Raw genomic sequence first — 22,106 nt, forward strand, 5'->3', positions numbered from 1 at the left:
GATTTTCTTGAGAAAAAAATAAAACAACTCGAAATCAAAATCGAGCGCAAAACATGCATAGAAATCAACAGTTTCGAGGCAAAAAATGATCAGCAATCGTCAAAATAAAAACCAAAAAGGTGTCAAAAAATTCTTCAAAAATTTATTCACGCTGTTTTAGAAAATCCTGAAGACACTGTAGCTCATTAGAGTAAACTATGACCATGCTACGGTTCAATACCAAAAAGCAAATTGCGATCAAATCTCAAAAAGACATCGAGCTTTTGCTAGAAATTCTGCATAAAACGTCTAGGAGGAAAACCAAGTGATCAAAATGATGTAATTATATATTCAAGAGGCTTTTCTATTTCTGGTAGAATGCTTTGACAGAAGAAAATAGAGTGGCCGAATGTTCGAGTTGTTGAAGAAATGGATTAAGATTTCTTGAATAAAGCACAGAATATTGGATTTTGGATAAGTGATCAGCTACGTTTTTGGTGCGCTTTTCTGGACAACGTTTTTGGACAACCAAATTGACAGATTATGCTTGTTAGGTATCCAAACAAGCTAAGTTTTGTAGGTTATTTGAAAATTTTGCAAGAATATGAAGAAAAAATGCGTCTTCATCTCTAAGTTTAAACAATGTGCTTGAATAAAAAATTCGGCTACTTTTCCAAAAAGGAGTGGAGGGGAGTTATGAAGTAGGTTGTCACAAAGAATAGCATATGACCGTATAGTTTTTAAGATTTTTGTATTGTGTTCATTCCGGTTTAGAAATATTCACTCAAGTAGGTTTCAATGTAACAATTAAAGCACACAACATGAAGGTCGGAAAATTGAAAGCTTTGACACAAACTTACACGTCTGTTGGTTCGTAGTCTGAAACGGAAGAAATTTAAGATAATTGACGAGAAATGGTTTTAAAATTGGACTTTGAGGACCGAAATAGCATTTAACTTTCATTTTTATTGCGGACTGATCCCCTAGTTGAGTAGAACGAACAAAAACGACATAAAATTTGTAAGAAATCTTTGGTATCATGGGTTTCAAACATAAGAAAGCTTTGGTATTTTCGGTTTTCCGGTGTCGTCGTTTGCGAACGTAAGAAACTTTTAATCGTTTTTGGACGCAAGAGAAATTTGTTATGTTCGGTATTTAAACGTAAGATATTGTCGGTATGTTTGAATTTAGACGTAGGAAATCGTCGGTTTTCTTCCATTGGAAAATTTGTGTTTTTTTCTCTATATAATGTAGTCAAACGTTATGATACGGTTTTTTCCTTTGCAAGAACTACAAGCGTTCTTCTTAGAAAAAAAGTTTTGAAAGAATGTTTAAATCAGTGAACATTCTTTTTTAGCTCATTCGCAAAACTACATGAATGAGAATGACGTTCTTGGTTATTGAAGAAAAACATTTAAAAACATTTAATTAAAAACTGTAACACTTGTTGAACATTGATGAGCATTCTTTCGATGAATTCTTTCTCACTGAATTTTGGCAGACCTTTTTTGTTGTTTGCCGGCAAAGTTTTGGACGGTTGGCTGCGTTTCAAGACGCCCAGTCATTACGACGCGGAGGCATGCACAAAAAATTCCACTTTTGTAAAATTCGCGCAAAAAAAGATACATAGAAAGAACGAAATTAGGAGCCAAGCTTTGTATCTTATTTTTCGCAAAAAAGTTACGCCATTTTTCCGAAAATGAGATAATTTAAAAGTTTTGTAGCACGTTTCTGCTCATTTTAGGTATCTATTTAGCATTAATTGAGCATGCAAACAATTAGTAAAATAATTCAATGTGATTTAAAAGTAGAATTAATGACACGATGAAAAAAAATAGTTTTGAATTGTGATCATTGTTCTATATATCTGTAAGCATCTGTAAATATCTGCTTCTGCTTTTGTTATTTATGAGATTACTTAGAAAGAAAGAGACAGAGAGACATTTTAAAGAAAAAACTGGATCTATGCTGTTTTGACCGCCCCGGTTTAGTGTACCTATGTCTTTTATGCCCCCTGGCATACGGGCTCTTTTTTGCATGGCAACATGCTATATAACAACATATAATTTGTAACGGGGGGGGGGGATTAAATACACTGGGGCGTAAAAGATTGTAAATAGACCCAAAACATTGATAGACACCCATTAATCTGTAAATAGACGCAACAAATCTTGAATCAAACATTAATAGACACTTGTTAACATGTAAGCAGACGCAAAAATTAGTCGCAGAACGGAGGGATTTTTCAGAAAAAAATAATGGACGTCTAAAGCAGACGCAGAATTGAGGAATTTTTCAGAATAAAAATAGTTAGACACCTGTAATCCTGCAAATAGACGGAAAAAAATTTTGAATAACCGCAATTTAACAAATTCATCTGATGAATGAATTTAGGAATCACTCAGTAAAAAAAATTTAGCAAGAAAAAGACAGTTTTCATTTCACATGTTTTTAACAGAAATTTCCTTTTGTCTATTTTTATCGTGTTATGGACGAACAGGAAGTGTCATGAACGTGCTACAAGCAAAACCTTCGTTTTATGGAAAAGTTTACGGATGTAACGAGGCGACAATCAAATATTTTAGTTGATGGTAATTTCATTTTCTGTTATCCTAAAAGATACCGTATCTCCCGTATGTTTAAAAAAGAAGAAACGGAATCTCTTTAGCGTTCAAAAACGACGATACCAAAAATTTCTTACGTTTAAAAACGTCGATACCGAATCTTTCTTATGTTAAATACGATCAAAAACGACGATACCGACGAAAAAACTATAGAAAATTTTGTCGTTTTTGGACTAGGGTTCAGCTGAAAAATCTCATTAAGTTAGAATAATACTCTAGGCTGCAGGTTGACAGTTCGCGGGTTTTTATTATTTAGGTTTAAAATGAAGTTCTGAATTACCCCTATTCTGATGGTTTCAAAGAAGTTTTCTTTATTAAAGTTTCAAAGAACGAAAGAAAAACTTACCTGACGAACTTTATTGCTGTGTCGATAAGTAATGGCCACAAAACTAAGCTCAATTCTAATTTTGTTTTGGTGCTACCATTATCTTATTGACGTATCAATCATATGTTAGAAGTAAATTCTCCTACCAACAGAAACCTGATTCTAATATCCACCGACCTCCAACTAATGAACTCGATTGTACCCAAGCCATATATGATTCTCATGAAATGTTGATGAAAATAGAAAATCACCTCCGAGATTTGGAGATAAGATCTATTCATATGCCAATCATGTAAATTATTTTTATATAATCTAAATTTTCTCTGTATATTTTCGCATAGATAACTACTATAAATACAAGCTAATTTTTGTATATTTTCAGTCCAAAATTTAATTTAAAATTGAATTTATTGAATTCTTTGACCCGTGTTATCGACGACAATAATGGTGTCCAGACAGACAAATTTTGGATCTACAAAATGCAGAATCAGCTACTGCGTGGATTATGTCTTTTGTGGCGAAATGTCGCGCAGAAGAAAGAGGACAAGGTCAACAACGATGGTACTGTACAGGACCTACAGGTAACCAATCTCTTCCTTAGTATGTGCGGGCAGGATGCAATTATTAAACTTAGGAGCCTAATGAGTCCTAGGAATTTGACAGACACTCCGTATAAAGACATCAGATTGGCTATTCAAAATTATATTTCTCCTAAAGAGAGAGTAGTAACGGCAGAAAAGGCTAAATTTCTGTCCGTAATACCAGGTGTAGGGGAGTCAGACGACGACTTCCTAGCACGTCTTAGAGAGAAGAAGCACGCTATTGTGACTTCGAGAAACTGAAAACAGCGGCCAACCCCGAAGAGGAGTTGGTAAAAATATAGTTTATCTCAGGTTTGAGGGACCCTGAAGAAAAACTTAGACTACTAGACGGTAATAAAGCAAAACCATCAATGACGGTTACTGAAATGACCGAGAGCTTACAGTTCAGAAGTCAAGCAATGGCTTTTGCAAGTTCTTCGTCAGGTAATAAGCCCTTTATTGTGAAAGAAGAAGTTGGGTTCAACTTCAAAAAGACCTTTCGAAAACCAAATGAAAAAGTTACGGCTAATAAAAGCAACAACATGTGCACTAGTTGTGGAGGTAAGCAAAACTCTAGTAGACCCTGTCCAGCGCTAAGTAAAAAATGAAACACCTGTGAAAACGTGGGACACTTCTCAAAAATGTGCAGAAGCAAACCCCAAACAAATTCAGGTAAGTACAATAGACAAAACCACATTTGCGAAGAAGAAAATGTTTCTTCAGAGCAAGCAGCTCCAGCATCGGAGATGGGAATGTTTTATACTAAAGAACAAATCTTTAGCATGTCTTTGACATGGGAATATATCTCAAAAAATAACTACAAAATAAAAATGCAGGTAGACACAGGTGCAGATAGCATAGTGATATCATCAAAAATATGGACTGAGCTTGGTAAACCTCAGTTGGATGGTAAAATAAGACATCTCGAAGCTTATGATGGTCATCAATTAACGCTTGTGGGATCACTTACTTGTGACGTTGAGTGGAATGGAAGCATGCTCACGCAAAAACAACTAGCAGTTGTGCAGTCTGATAAAGAATTCGGACTACTTGGTAGAGACCTTCTACCCAAGCACGGTGTAAACAACATCACAGCCGAGCACCTAACTGCTGTGAAGGGTTACATAGCTTATGTGAAGTTGATACCAGGAAAACAGCCAATGTTCTGCAAAGCCAGAAAAATACCTCTACCTCTTCAAGACAAGGTCACAGAGAAGCTGCAACAAACGGTCAGACAAGGCATCCTTGAACCGGTACAGCCAGGAGGAGTCATTAATGCATCTCCAGTGGTGTGGCAGAGAAAAAAGAGTGGGGAACTGAGACTTTGCGTGGACTTGAAAGTGCGCATCAATGGAAAGGTCATGGATGAGGACTACCCAATACCAGACATGGAGACGATCTTCCACAACCTACATGGGGCCTCATACTTTGGCAAAATTGACCTCTCAGATGCCTACTATCAAATTGAACTTGACGAAGAAGCAAAAGATATATGCGCAATCAACACATCTCAGGGACTGTTCAAGATGTGCCGACTACCTCAGGGATTGAAAAACTCTTCTTCAATCTTCCAGAATTGCATCGAATCAACACTCAAAGGAATTAAAGATGTTGTGATCTTTCAAGCCGATGTATTGGTGTATGGAACTACCAAGGAGCAGTTCAACAAGAGAATGCTTGCAGTCAAGAGTCGACTACGTGAGAAAAGTTTTACTATTAATTAGAAAAAATCTAACTCAAAACCAGTCGATAGCGTTAGCTTTTTGGGATACTCCATAGGAGGGAATAGCACCAAATCCCAAACATGTTGAAAAAATGAAAAATGCAAAAGCACCAACAAACAACAAACAACTCGAATCGTTTGTTGGGCTAGCTAATTTTTACGGAAGAATGATTCCTGATTTTGCAACAAAAATGCTACCCTTAAATAACATGAGAAATAGCGATTTCTCATGGGGCAAAATGCAACAAAAAGCTTTTGAAGAGATAAAAAATGAATTATATGTTAACCCACTAGTACAGCCATACAGTCCACAAAAAGAAGCAACAGTTACTACTGACGCCTCTGAAAAAACCATTGGCGGGGTTCTTCCGCAAGAAGGTCATCCAGTCCTATATGTATCAAGAAAATTGACTCCAGATGAGCAAAACTACTTGAACATAGAACGGGAGGCACTGTCAATTGTGTTTGTGGTCACAAGACTTTAGCAATTCCTTCTTGGAAGACGATTTATCCTACAGACTGACCAAAAACCACTCAAATATCTCTTTGCACCAGACGAGGAGATCCCGAAGACAGCATCAGCGAGAATCACAAGATGGGCAATAGCTCTAATGGGTTTTGACGATGAGTTGAAGAACACGCCAGGAGAGCAGATACCCATGCAGATGCTTTGAGCAGAATGGATTTTGATGAAGACGAATCGGACAACGATCGAGTGTGCTTCGCAATCAATAACATCTACTTCGCCCAGAGTGATTTGGTGACCCAAGCACAAATCAAAACTGAACTTCGAACAAACAGACTCTTCCAGAACATAATTAAACGAATCAAAAGCGGCAATTGGAAACAATGTTCAGAAGCGGAAAAAGGATTCGAGCAACAGAAAAAAGCACTTACTTTACATAAGTAAAGTAAATTGGTTTTGGCAAAAGCGCATGAGACACATCCCGGGAAGAATGCAAATGAGGCATCAGTCAGAATGATAGCATGGTGGCCTGGCATTACCCAAGACGTTCAAAACTTTGTTAGTAAATGTAAGAATTGTCAATTGAACAGGCCTAGCCTGGGAAAAACAGTCTGAACGTGGCCAAAAGCCGACGTTTGGGAACGGTTCCACATGGACTGGGGTTATGTTAAGGACCAAGGCAATATCTTAGTAATTGTTGACGCGGGTTCTGGTTGGATAGAAGCTTTCCACGCGGGAAATAGAACATCAGAAACAGTTAAAATATATCTTAGTCAAATCGTTGCAAGATTCGGAATACCAAAAACTTTAGTATCTGATAATGGTCTTGAATTTGTAAGTGGTGACCTTAAACAGTGGTGTGAATCACTGAGAATTAAGAAAATGGAATCACTCGTCTATCATCCAGGAGCTAATGGACTAGCTGAAAGAGCAGTTCAGACAGTGATGCGGGCACTTCAGGCGTGGAGTGCCAACCTTAATGAGTCATTTGGAGCATTCCTGCAAAGGGCACTGATGACACATCGCAACACTTCAAGGACGAGGGACAAAACTCCAGTTGAGTTCTTGTTGGGGCGCAGAGTGAGACTACCAGCAATAGCAGATTTCGACTTGTGCGAACCCATTCTATTCAAGGCCAACGAAAAGACAAAGACAGTTCCTGCTACCTTCATCATCAGGAAAGGCTTGAACACATCTTTCATACAACCCGAAAACTCAGCACGGACTATTCTAGTGAGCGACAACCAAATTGCGCGACTAGACGAGGACAATGTGAAAACTGAACCGGCAGTGGAGGAGACCATATCTCAATCAGAACAACAACTTCAGAACACAGATGTGGGACCTTCACTTCAAGATGAAGCTTCTGCAGCCACATCATCTGCAGAGCATCAACAATCTGAAACCTCAGAGCCTTCACGAACATCAACAAGAAACAGAAAACAACCCGACAGATTTGGAGAACCTATACCCACAAACTTGCTTAAAAAGGAGGGAGGATGTGATGGTTTCAAAGAAACATCAAGAAACTTAGAAGTTTTCTTTATTAAAGTTTCAAAGAACGAAAGAAAAACTTACCTGACGAACTTTATTGCTGTGTCGATAAGTAATGGCCACAAAACTAAACTCAATTCTAATTCTGTTTTGGCGCTATCATTATCTTATTGACCTATCAATCATATGTCAGAAGTAAATTCTCCTACCAACAGAAACCTGATTCTAACATCCACCGACCTCTAACTAATGAACTCGATTGTACCCAAGCGATATATGATTCTCATGAAATGTTGATGAAAATAGAAAATCACCTCCGGGAATCGGAGTTAAGATCTATTCACATGCCAATCATGTAAAATAATTTTAGCTTATCTAATTTTTCTCTGTAATTTTTGCATAGATAACTACTATAAATACAGGCTAATTTTTGTATATTTTCAGTTCAAAATTTAATTTAAAATTCAACTTATTGAATTCTTTGACCCGTGTTATCGACCACGACACCTATCTTAGTTCACTAATTTTCAAAATATAAATTCTGACTTGAGATTGTGAACGTTCTTGGTACCATTTATGGGATTTTAAAAAATGAACACAGAGAATTAACTTATTTACAACTTATTTTTCATACTTTTGTGATTAATAATCATAGAATATTGTCCATTTTTAGAGTAATCGTGATTATGATATAAAATTATACTATCATTCATAATGTTCTAAGATCGATTTTCATAGGCCTGTATAAGATGCTTGCTAGATGTTTTCATCATATACGCTCTGATTAGATTTATTGAGTTTTATTTGAGTATACGAACTTTTGATAGAGTCGAGATCTCTCCTAGGTTTACTTGATCCAAAGGTACGTTTGATTTAAATCCAATCGTTCATTTTAGATTTCACTAACGACAACTCTCTCCAGTTACATTGTTCTCGTGTCCATTTTTCATTTCAATAAGGCTAATTAAAATGATAACAAGATAAAAGTAATAAAAATAATCAATGCACGAGGGGAGGAGGATTTAGGTTCTAACGATTTGAGAAAATCACAGTGTTAAAATGGGGGTGGGGGGATGTGGGGTGTTTACACTTAGGAGAGAGACCATGATTATCGAAGTTTCAAATAGATGAGGACACTTTGGAAGAACTGACCGAAGCGCTGATAGACGCTCTTCATAGACGCCTTCATCTGGACCCGGAGAAGGCGTCGCATGTCCGAATAGGAGAAGCTCTTCACTTCCACCATAAGCAGTGAAGTCAGAGTGACGTTGAATGCAACCCATGCACCGGATGTCTTGTCCTCGAAGCGAACCACTTGACATGAGAAGACCAGCGCAGTGTTGTTCACAGTTATGGATGCGCACTGAAAACTCAAAACTCAAAACCACCAATGATATGAACTTAACTTTGAAAAAAGAATAGGACAGTTGTTGATTTTTTAAGAGTCTCAAGAATCTTGTAAAAACATAATAAATTTTGTTGGAATAGCTTTGCGAAAATGTTCTAAAATCTTATAAGATTAAAATTTGTTTTCGACTCGGGAGTTATTTCTCCATACACTCTGTAATGGAGTATATAAAATTACGAAAAAATTGATTTTCCGCATGTATCATTTAAGTAATTTTTGATGAAGGCTGAAAATGCAGATTCTGTAATTTTCGTATATATGACAAAAATGCTTGAAGGAAGAGCAATTGAATGTTTTTGCTAAAAATTTTAAAAGGTTTCTCATCCGAAACATTACTTTTTCTTTGCTTCTTGCTCCACAGATAACACATGTGGTCTTCTCAATCTTCGAAGATAATTATACGGGAAGGTATTAGGATTAAAATTGAAAGCCTGGAAACCTTTTCATAGGGATTCACAAATTTTTTCATAGTGATTCACAAAGGAAAAGTAATTCAATTACGTTTTGGGCTATCTTTCTCATCCTTTAAGAAAAATTTTACAACGTAAAATTTGTTTTCCAGGGAAAATTCAAAAGATGACAAAATGTCATTTCTTTAAAAGCATTTTTTTCACTGAAAGCAGCCTTCTGATCAACTACATTTTTTCATCGCTTCTTTAATGCACACAGTGCATAATATCTACGCGGGATTAAATAGCTACGCTGTAACAATAGCTACGAATACTTCAGTTAAGACAAATCTTGGTAAACAATTTTGTTCCAAAAACAAATAATTGCGAAACTTTTTTTAAACTGCGTTCGTTCTAAAATCGGTGAATATTTGTTTGAGCAAAAATTGTTGATCAACCAGACTTTAACAATGTTAATCCATTCGAGTGGCATAAGATTTTGCATTAACATTCTTCCACTTTTATGTTTGATAGTGGAAAAATAATTAGAAAAAACACCGTAACGGTCAAAAGTGAGACACATTGACAGAAAATTTTTAATTGAGTGACAAAATTGACAAAATTGACTCAATTCTCTCGTTCATTTTTTCTACAAATGCTACGTAATTCAGAAGTAACAGCTACCATATAAAGGTGTAAAACCACTCTTTCGTATATGGTCAATTCAGTCTTTTTTGATCATGAAGCAATGTAAATAACGAGATAAAGAAGCATTAACAATAAGTAACGTATTAGCATTGTATCGTATGTAGCAACAAGTGAGAGTTTAGACGGCAAGGTTTTTTGATGCTCTTTTACTGGTTTTTTGTCTGATGTCATTGACGTCAGAATCAGTTCATAATCGATCAACAATCGTCTAGAGAACCTAAAAATATTAAGCCGAAAACCGCTTTATTCGATACATATCATGGTATTATTTACTTAAAATTAGGTTATACGAACTTTTTCCGAACTTTCTATGCATATTAGAACGTTTTATATGCATTTAAATACTCAATTCTAATTGGCTAATAATCTCTCGCTTTAAATCTATTTAGTTACTAACATCCTCCGGCCCAGAAGATGCTGGGAGAATGGGTACTAATTTTACAAGCGGGCGAACGAGCGATCCGGAGGACGTGCGCAATACGGCGGAGCGTGCGACGCTGTCGGAACCGTAACGGAGTTCAGTGATCCGAGCAGTGGGGTAGTAACCCCTTGGGTTGGTCTCTTCAACTACCCAAACCAAATCACCGGTCTTAAGGTGATGCTCGGCAGGCGTCTGCCACTTGGAACGTCGGTTCAGCGCCGGTACGTATTCTTTGATCCAACGAGACCAAATAGCGTTAGCGTAGGACTGCGCGCGGGCGTAACGTTTACGATGATCAAACTCATCTACACCAATGATGGACGGGAGACTACGTGCTTGGTTACCGAGGAGAAAGTGATTAGGTGTTAATGCGCCTAAGTCGGACGGGTCGGCGCTTACGGGCGTTAACGGACGTGAATTAAGTGCATGTTCGACCAGACAAAAAGTGGTACTTAAAACCTCATCTGTGAGGCGACGTGTTCCAAGGATTGTGTAAAGTACGCGCTTGAGACTACGTACTAGCCTCTCCCAGATGCCACCTTGGTGTGGCGCACTGGGCGGATTGAACCTCCACTTGATGCCTTTGTGGGCAAGTTCCACAGCGATGTTGGTGGTGTTCCACTTTTCGATGTTCTCGCGTAGTTCTTTTTCCGCGCCAACAAAGTTAGTGCCATTGTCTGACCAAATAATGGCTGGTGTACCCCGACGCGAGACGAACCGCTCCACTCCCATTATACACGAACTGGCGTCCATGGACGGAACGATTTCAACATGAACGGCACGAGTAGTTAAGCATGTGAAGAGGAATCCCCACCTCTTCTCGGTAGTCCTACGTACAGTAACGTAAAACGGGCCGAAGTAGTCGACTCCGGTGTTTGTGAAGGGAGGAGACTGGTGTGCGAGTCTTTCTACTGGGAGGTCAGCCATGATTGGTTGGATAGTGGCGGCTCGAAACTTTCTACACGTGACGCAGTTGGATTTAATTGAACGCAGCGAGGACCGTAACTTAAGGATGGTATAACGTTCCTGTATTTTAGCCCTCAGGTAGTCAATACCTTGATGATGATGTTTAACGTGGGTGTGATTGAGGAACAACTTTACAAATGCATGGCGTGCGTCAAGAACGATAGGATGTTTTACATCAAAGTCAACTTCGACCAACCGCTTGATGCGGCCTGCCGATCGGATTAGACGGTTTGGCCCAATAAAGGGAGAAAACGGGGCAATACGGCTACTCCGTTTAACGGGTTTGTTTTCGAGAAGATCTTTTCTATCTGCATTGAATGACTCCCCTTGCACAAGATACTGGAGATGACGCTCGGCTTCGTCAAGCTCCGTGGGGTCTATGATGCTACCATCGGCGTTACGGTAACATTGGTGAGAAGGTAACATGCGGAGTGCGTACGCTGTTATCCGTAGCAACTTCTGATAAGAACTGTACTTATCGAAGGGAATTAGTTGCGGGGGCGGTTCCTTAGTTGACTTGGTTACGGATGCGGCCAATGATGTATTTGTTTCATCAGTTTCCTTTGTTACTATACCGAGTTTGATGTTATTAACTACTTCAGTGCTTGGTTCGAACGGGAATTGCTTGGTTCTTAAGAAATCTGGACCTCTCACCCAGCTACTTGATTGCAAAACCTCAGCGGACATACCACGAGTGCCGGCATCTGCCGGATTATCGCTTGAGGCAACGTGGTTCCATTCGTCAACGCTAGTGTGTTCTAAGATTTCGCAAACACGGTTTGCAATAAATATTGGGTGCTTGGTTGCAGAGTTAAGCCATTGCAAGACAGTAGTGCTGTCAGTCCACATGAAAACCCTGTTGACTTTTACTGTGAGAGCTCGACATATATCTTGTTTCAATCGAGCGGCCAGTAGCGCTGCCTGTAATTCCAGCTTTGGAACAGTCATGACCTTCATAGGTGCTACGCGAGCTTTACCCAGGACAAACGCAAGCTCCGTTTGGGGCCCACTCGAAGTAGTTACTCGAGCTCGGAGAAATGCAACGGCACTGAAAACTTCTTGTGAACTATCGCCAAACATGTGTAGTTCCAGGTGTTCAAAGTTTCCGGAAAAGTAGCTCCTTGGTATAGTGATTGCGGCAAGTTTGGGTAGTTCTACACTCCATTCGAGGAACCTTTCAACAGTGTCTTTTGGTAATTCTTCATCCCAGTGCTGCCCGCTGACACGCCAGATGTCCTTTAGTAACAATCGGGCACCAACAGTAAATGGTGCCACTAGGCCGATGGGATCAAACACCTTTGACACCAGGCTCAATACCAAGCGTTGTGTTAAAGACTTAGTTACTGTACTGGAGGTACCCCGACTCACAACTAGAGTATCATTGTTGTGATCCCATTTCAACCCAAGCACGTGCGAAGAATCCTCCTTAGATGAGGCAATTACTTTTGGTTCGGTAGACTGAGTTGATCCATCAATTCGATCAGCCAGATTTGGTACATTGCTTACGAACTTAGTAAGCTTGAACCCACCTAGATGGAGAAGATGCACCAATTCCTTCGATATTTTGAGAGCCCTCTCAGGTGACTCCACCGAATCCAAGTAATCGTCCATGTAGAAGTTTTCTAGGACGGCTTTGGTTGCTTCCGGGTACTGATTAACATTGTCTCGGGCCGTGCGTTGCAGTGCATAGTTAGCGCATGTGGGCGAGTCTTTAGCCCCGAATATATGGCGCGTGTATTGATACACTACAACATTTGTTGTGGGGTCCTCCCGCCACAAAAAACGCAGTGATGGCTGGTCACAGTCAGGGACACCCACTTGGAGGAACATACCTTCGATATCTGCGGACACGGCAAATTGATGTTGACGGAACCTAAGTAGTACATGGATTAGATTTTGGAGCAGGTCGGGGCCAGTGAGCAAAGATTTATTCAAGGAAGTACCGTGGAACTTTGCTGCACCATTTAATACCCTACGCACTTTCCCCGGTTTGTTCGGATTGATTACGGGATGATGTGGTAGGTACCACTCTCTATCCGACCGCTGCTCTACCTTGTGAGCATCAGGGACTGTAATCAAGTAACCTTTTTCCAAGTCTTCACGGATGGTATTAGCATAAGTTTCTTTCAATGATGTATCTCTCGATAGCCGCTTTTCGAGAGACTTGAGCTGTACCAGTGACGAAAAGTAGTTATTCGGGAGCTGGGTGTTGTCATCAGCCCATAACATACCGACATCGTATCTTTGGCCGTTATGGAAGGTTGTTGTTTCAAGTATTTCCTGCGCGCGAGCATCCGCTGCGGATCTTGGGTCAACTTGCTTGAACGCGCCGTACGATTCCATATCATACCAAGATTTAACCTGACAAGCTAATTCAAAATCCTGTTCAATATTGGCTTTGAAACACGTGGAGACTAAACTTGAGCTTGACGGGAGTGGGCCACTTAAAACCCAACCTATGGGCAAGCGGACAGCGAATGGTGAGCACTTTTCGTCGGCTGAAAAATACTCTAACGGGCGGATGGCATGGTAGACATCCTGTCCAAGTATCATCTCAATTTCTCCATAGCTATATCTTACTGGATCTAGAACTGCCAAATGTGGGTACGTTTCTTGCATGGACTTCACGTCAATGATGTCGGAACCTACGTTTAATGTTTCCCTCACGTAGGGACGTACAGTAAATGCTTCGAAGTCTTGATCTTTGTGAGGTGTCACAGTCAATTGAACCACCTTTGTGTCTATGAGTTCTTCCGTGTTTATACCCTTGACGGTCAGTTTTAATGCGGTACCCTGCAAACCGAGTCTAGCTGCGAGACTATCGGACACCCAAGAGTTACTGCAAGCGGTATCGCATAAAACCAACGCCGTAGTACTAAGACCAGAAGAATTAGTAACTTTCAGTTCCGTGACCTGAAGGAGGCCTTTGACATCCTTCACGGAAGACAAAGTGGTTGTTTTGCTTGGTTGCTGTTGACCAGTAGATGGCCTACTTGTACCTGCGTTCGACTTCGAAGTATCGATGTTGTTGTTTGTTGAGGGTTTAGCTGGAAAAACCCTTTCAGCTCCATGAAGTAAGGTGTTATGGGAGCTGTTGCAACCATCTTTCCTACACTTACGGGGACTTGGGCATTGCCTAAACATGTGTTTATCACGCAAACAAGAGAAACAGAGCTTTGCCTCAGCCACGACCTTGGCTCTCTGTGTGGGAGTCTTTTCCTTAAAGACACGGCATTCCCACAACCGGTGGTTGCCTTTGCATACAATGCAACTAGAGATTGATGTTGACGGAGATCTCTGTTGCGGCTTAAAGTTACTCTTCTGTTGCGTATTTGCAGCAAATGCCTTTGAAGCAACTTTTGATCTGGTTACTGAGTTGTTGGTATCCTCAGTCCTTGCTTTAAGTGCGGTATTCTTCATTAAATCGTGCGCGTCGGCCTTCTCTTTCAACCAATCGTTGAAATCAAGAAGAGTAGGTTTCACCCAATGCTTTTTGACCGTGAAGAGTGACCATGACTCCTTCATATTGGGTGGTAGCTTCTGTACGGCGGTGTTGAGAAGCGCAGCGCTCTTTAAATCCGAATCGTATGACAGCGATTTAAATACCCCGACAAGACTTGAAATGCACCCCGAGTAGTTAATGATGTTATCGCTATTGTGCATCTTCAATGGTGGAAAGCTGTTGATTTTGTCCAAATGTGCACTTACGACCGCCTGTGGTTGGCCAAATTTACGTTCTAAGGTCTTCAGTGCGTCTTTGTACATTGCGCCGCAGTAGGCGAACTCAGCTATAGCTGTTTTAGCTTTACCTGTAACGAGGGTCTTAAGGTATGTCAATTTTACATCATCAGTTAAGGACTGAGAGTCAATTGCGCTTTTAAATTGACCATACCATTCGTGCCACTGTAGAGGATCCCCACTGTATTGTGACAACTTCCATTCGGGTAGTGGGTCATTCCTCTTGCTAGATAAGGCGTCAGTGAATGCCTTAATCAAGCTTGCATTTTCAGATGCTGGCGCTGGAGGCGTGGGATGCGGTGGGCCACCCCAACACAATGGTATCGGAGCAGTATGCCCGTATGTTGGATGTATAACCGGCGTGACGAAGGGTGGCACGATGTTAGTAGTTGTACTAAAGGGGTTAACAGGGATGCTACAGTTAGCTGCGTAGTTGCTTTTTGGATTATGTTGTGCACTCATTTGCAAGATGAGATGGCTGATGGTGGGGTTAGCTGTGCTTGGGGGTAGGTACGGTTGAACATTTTTGTAGGCGGTAGCATTATTTGTCGCCTGATTTACGTTTGTGGGGTTATTCTGAGGAAATCTCCACAAGTTCAGATCGGGGTTACGGTTAAGGGGAAGTTTGGGTGCGGTTGGGCATGGTATCAGGCGGGCTTGAGGAGAATGGACAATGTTTTGTTGTGGAATGTTGGGGACGGGTAAGTATGTTGCTGTGCTCGCTGGAGGGGGCGACGGAAACACGGGAGGCTGAGGAATAAATAATTGTTGAGGCGGGAATACGGGAGGCGGGTTCACAAGTGGGTTTACGGGTGGAGGGACCTTTTGCGGGGAATGGGCAATAGGGACTTGTGTTTGGTGTTGAATGTTCCTTTGAGTTGGATTCTGTTGTTGCTGAACATGAGGCATCGACATGTGTAATTGACAAGGCACACTGGAGCTTTTCGGACCCAAGAATTGATTTACCTGTGGGTTTGTTGAAAAATTAGGTACAAAAATGGAGTTCGTTGGTTCCATAACGGGTGTTGGTGGCCGGGGAGGTTGCATAGGTGGTTTAGGTGGCGGGAGTGCGACATTTTGTACGTCGACTGGTACTTGGTTCGCTTGGTTCACCTTATCACTGCCTGAGGGACTATGTGCCCTTTGATCACTGAGTGGTTGCTGCAGTTGAGCCTGGAGGTATTCCCGATACAACGCTTCTTGCTGAGCAACAGAAATTGCAACTCCTGGCCGTGTGTACTGAGAAAGCATTTCAAGGTGATTCAAGTTACCGGCAACATTATTTGTGTTTTCTGGAGGATTACTATGGGCAGTATCTTGAACAGGGGGGTCAGCGGTTGCTGAACCAGGACGAGAAAAATTTAACTCACTTGTGGCACTCAGTGACTTACCTGCTGGAACAGAATTTACCCAATCCTGAACAAGTCTCTGACTTCTATCTGATCCCCTATCTTTAAGCAAGTTCAGTTCACTTGAGTGGTGACTGAACAATGAATGGTTATCCATTAATTCAGCCTCATCTAATTTAGCTGCGGCAACACGCTGGCGGTGGTCTTCCTCCAATTCTTGAAGTGCCATCTGCTCCAATTGTATCTCGAGCTCCTTTTTTCTCATTGCAATTTCGTGTTTTTGTTTAGCGAGGCGCATGGCAGCTTGTTCTTGTTTCTCGGCCTCTTCGCGTTTTAGTTTTGCCATTAGAAAGTCATGTTTCCGCTGGCTAGACATTGACGATGCTGTTCGACGTGAACTTCTCTTAGACTTCCCTTGAGGGTTAACGCCCTCATATACGATGTCTCGGTGAGCAACTGAGTCAATATAGCTTCTAGCCGCAAGCAAGAAATTATCATTGTTCTTAGTTACATCATCCAACCATTGCTCAAGGACAAGATAAATTGATTCTGGGTTCTCGGCTTTACTGGCCAAGTCAAATAGTTCTTCGTTTTTCTCCACCAGTTTACTGAAGACATCCTTCAACTTAGAAACCAAGCGTTCAACTTTAACCCTCCTGTCTTGACGATCTATGGCATCTGTGATGTCCTTATGGATGTTACATAACTCAGATTCTAAATTAGATCTTGCATTAAAGAGCTTTTTCAATTTATCCTGCTGTTCGGCCATGATATTGAAATGGCTAGTTTATCAAAGTAGAGTAACCTTCAACCAAACACATGGAATGCGGGTTATATCGAACCCAAATGACGACGACTTGATAATCAAGACGTCGAAGAGCAGAAAAGAAGTTACCGAGTAATGAATTACTCGGCGCAAGTGAGTAAAACTATAGAGTGCGTCTAACGTGCTTGAAAGCAACGTGAGACTAAACAGGAACACAGGCAACCGGGGAAAGAGGACTGGGTGGACGAGGCACGACGTAACGGGGAACGAGGCGGACGGGGCGGGAAGGACTGGCGAACGGCGCGCAACGCAACAGGGAACGGAACGGAACTGGCGAAAACGCGGGTGGTAAACGGGCGACGCAACGGACGGGACGGAAACGCTGAACGAGCGACGCACGAAGAAACGGGAAACGAGACGGACAGAACGGAGGCGTTGAGCGAGTAGCACGCAACGAAACGGAAAGGCGGGTCGGAACGGGCGGGAGACGATTACGCAGCGAACGGGGAGGTCGGGAACCACTATGCTAGCAGACCGCAGCAACAAACTCAACCAAACAAACTAGCCGTAACTCCAGAACAAACTTAAGTCACACCCTAGGATGGAGGAGAGATGCTACTGCAAGAGACAAACTAGCACAAGTCATTATGGGGCTGAATATATACAAAAAACAAACTAAATTACGGCAAAAAATAGTATACTAAAATGATGAAAGGGAGCAAGAAAATTACTAGCCGTAACTCCAGAATAAACTTAAGTCACACCCTAGCAATAATCAAACCTAAACAACCGATCAGCATACCAACAATATTAAACAAACCACAGCAAATATTAATTAATATGCAGGGCTTTTGTAGTCTATGAAAGCTGGATAAGTGAAGAAACAATCTAGCCGTAACTCCAGAATAAACTTAAGTCACACCCTAGAAGGCAAAAACCCTAAACCAACTAACATTCATACAGTTACACGCAAACATACAGCAGCAAAAATCAATATACTACAACAGGAAGGCTAGTAAGTTAGTAAAGTTGAAAAGTCGAAGAACAATCCAGCCGTAACTCGAGAATAAACTTAAGTCACACCCTAGAAAGCTGTCGGACCTGAACAACAAACCAGCATACTAGCATACTCAACATACTACAGCAAAAACAACAACATACTTCATCACATATGACATACTACATCGAAAATCGGAAAAAAAGTGAAGAAAACGAAAAGCGAAGTTTTGAGAGAGCGGCGTATTGACAAAAAACGGAAAACGGAGAATTGTAAAGTTAAAGAACGAAAAGAACGCTGACGAAAAACGGTATATAAACGAGCGACGAGAAAAATTATGGGAATTCGATAATTTTTTGTAGGCCGGAGGTTGTGAAAATTTTTCACATCTTTTTCTGTGTAATGAGTTTCACTCAATTAACGAACCTTCTTGTTGGAAAAATCAAAAAGTTGACAAATTTGTCAAAATTTTATGCTTTCGTCCAATTTTTTCAAAATTTGGTCAATTTTTTTGCAAATTCTTGATTACGGAACGGTAATCAAGTAAACTGGACAGTTTTAAGCTTGAAAATACGGTTTCTCAATATTCGGTATTGATTTTATAAAGTTTTTTAGAATTGCATCAAAATTGACCAAAAATTTTCAAAATTGAACAATTTAGCATAATGTTTTCTCGATTTTCTCTATATCAGAGGTAATTTTTTGATATACGAACCGACCTAATCACTTTTTTGCAAATTTTCGATAATTCGACAAAAAATTTTCAAGATCGAGGTTTTTGTCTCAAAAAATTAGGTTTGCGTAGTTAAATTTTACTACCTCATGCGATATCCAAAGAATAGTTCAGGGGTGGGTTTCTTGCCGTCTAAATTTTGTGTTAGACATATGAATTTACTGCAAAATATTAAGGTATTTTTTGTTACAGTCTTTCAGTTTTTTTCGTCATTTGCCAAGCTATAGGACAATAGATGCGTGTACTTGCCAACCAAATGGAACAGAAGTCGCACTTTATCATGACTGAGTCCTGGAAAGTAGAGAACCAACCCACCAGTTCGTGCTTTATCGCTTTCACTGCCTCACGATGATTGTATGGCGTGTTCGAATGAGTTCCTCCCCATCTGGGTATACCCACGGTACCGGTGCTCAGTGTTCAACTCTGACTCGGAATTTTTTGTGTCCATGGAGACGTCAGTGTACCACTCATATGTCTCTTTGAGATTATCAAACATTTTCTGCTTCACTACACATTGCAACTTCTCATTCCAATCTTTAAGTAAAGATGTATTCGTGACAACTGAGGTGAATGCAAAGATATTGTGTCCACGAAACAGTAGATGTCGGTCCTAAAGGCTTTCCCTCCGGTCCTTTTGTTTTTTCGCGGTACCAATATAAAGGTGTAAAACCACTCTTTCGTATATGGTCAATTCAGTCTTTTTGATCATGAAGCAATGTAAATAACGAGATAAAGAAGCATTTACAATAAGTAACGTATTAGCATTGTATCGTACGTAGCAACAAGTGAGAGTTTAGACGGAAAGGTTTTTTGATGCTCTTTTACTGGTTTTTTGTCTGATGTCATTGACGTCAGAATCAGTTCATAATCGATCAACAATCGTCTAGAGAACCTAAAAATATTAAGCCGAAAACCGCCTTATTCGATACATATCATGGTATTATTTACTTAAAATTAGGTTATACGAACTTTTTCCGAACTTTCTATGCATATTAGAACGTTTTATATGCATTTAAATACTCAATTCTGATTGGCTAATAATCTCTCGCTTTAAATCTATTTAGTTACTAACATATATATATATATATATATATATATATATATATTTATGTGTATATATATATATATATATATATATATATATATATATATATATATATATATATGTATGTATGTATGTATAAACAAAATTTTCGAAAAAAACTTTCAAAAAAGTTTCTTGTATCCGATTGCAATAAATAGAATTGAAATAATTTAAACTATTTATCTTTTGGTAATTTTACACAAAATTTGTCACCTTTTCTGCGACTGTTTTCTTCGTTCTCAATATAAATAATAATGCAATTTCAAGAAACTCTCTGGCTATCAAAACTAAGTTTAACGATTTTTAGAGGAAAACCGTTGATTTGTTAAGGTATTTCGGATTGTTTTCCGCGATACCTCTGAATGTTAATTTTGGTAAAATTTTGTCACAGATCTGACTGAAGTTCACTACAAGCAGATTTGTCTTTTAGTGATGTTTGCTATTATTTTACCCGTTGAAATTTTTGCTGATATTTATCAAATCACGCTTGATATAAGAGTGAAATGCTTAACCCGGATATGAAACGTTTATAAAAACAATTTTTTTCTAGTGGATACTTTTTGATTTTTTTTTATCATTCAAAAGCAGAGAACGATTTCAACATAGAAAAATTAATTGTTAACATTACTAATTATTCAATTTGTGAATTAATGATTTTAAGCGTTAATTTTTCCTACAATAAAGTATCGAATATGTGAGTTCTGTCTTTTTTTACATGAACGTCAGCTACTGCAACCCAGTTCCAGTAAAAAGTAACAAAAATGATCTTATCCATAAATTCATGGAACGCTAACCTTCCTTGTAATTGACAAGCCCCCAAAGGGAAAGGAGGGGGCTTGTAGATTATTACTGATGCAAATTAGGAAAAACTTTCTAGCAATCAAAAATATTTCTAAAAATTTGAGAGGTCCTGATTCGTTAAAGTCTTCTGTATGATTTCCTGGGACATCTCTGAATGTTTATATTGTAAATAATTTTTTCTGAAAATAAATCTGATTAACACAATAAACATTTTCACCAGCAGCAAAATAATCTTCACCGGTTGATACTTGTTGCTGATGTTTCAAGAATCAAGATTTGGATTTGTTTTGGAACAAATTCAATAGTTTTTAGCGGTGGTTGTAATTCAGATCTAACTTAAAGCGTCTAAATCATACTTTTTCATTTGGGCTGGCTTGTTAGCAAACCAAAAAAAATCATCTTAATGTTTTCGTACATTTTCAATATTTTTCAAGCTTAATTTTTTTGAGTTATAAAATACTTTTCTTTCTTTTTTGTTTTTCTCAAAATAGTAAAGTGATGTTACACTGTCGATGTTTTCTTAGAGAATTTGTTATAAAGACACAAATTTGTCTTGCTGGAAATTGGCTCTTTGCATTAAGGAGGCTGTTTACGCCTCGCTATAAATTTACTCTGATATTACTAGAGTAAATTTTAGAGTAAGTTGATTTCGCAGCACGTGTACTACTCGGGAAAATTACAAAATTGCAAGACCAATAGTTGCTTTTCGAGATTTTTGCAATATGATTGCTGATCTAGTAATACGATGTATAGTTATGGAAAGTCTTTCCTGCAGAGCCATGCAATACAATCTTTCACATTCAACTGGGTTATGCAACTTAGGTGCGAATATCATTTTCCTTTCTACCCTAATTATTTCAAACCTATGTGAACTTATAAAGAGTTATTGATCCCATGTCATTTTTTAAAGTTCACTTCTGTGCGTTGTAGCCTGACTTGAACGTGCAAAGCTGTGTTGATATCTATACAGTATATATGTATTGTATTTGTTTTATTCCGTCTGTTTTTTTAGTCCAATGCTAATAGTTTCAGCTACCACTGGTGGCTGACCAATTTGTTTTCATCAATTGAATTCTCTCTACAAAATTCAATTCATTACGTTTATAAAGTTAACATACGAAATGTTCCCAGTTAACTATTCGAAAGAGAATATACATTAACAAAACGCGAAAGATCTCAATTGATTATTTTTTAAGGCTCAATATTTTTTCCAAAATTTTTCGAAGAATGAACCTGTAGCAGAAAATGAGTGTTGAACATGAAGACTGTAGCAAGATTTCAATTGTTATTAAATAGATAATGAAATTTAACGCAGTTGTTGTTGCTCATTTTAAACATTGAAAAAATTTAATGAAACCCTATAAATGGGTCTTCGCAATGATGAAAGTGAAACTAAAGCAGAGTTGTAACGGAGTAGGAATTTGTAACACATACTTGCTGATTGCATAGTTGTTTTGGATTTTATTTATAACATCTTATTCGAAAATTACTAATTTTTTTCCCAATAACTCTTACTGCAATAATGAAGTTGAGTCTGGGAAGAATCATAAAGAA

The sequence above is a fragment of the Convolutriloba macropyga genome, chromosome 8 (genome assembly GCF_964194025.1).
Source record: "Convolutriloba macropyga chromosome 8, txConMacr16.3, whole genome shotgun sequence".
Taxonomy (NCBI): domain Eukaryota; kingdom Metazoa; phylum Xenacoelomorpha; order Acoela; family Convolutidae; genus Convolutriloba; species Convolutriloba macropyga.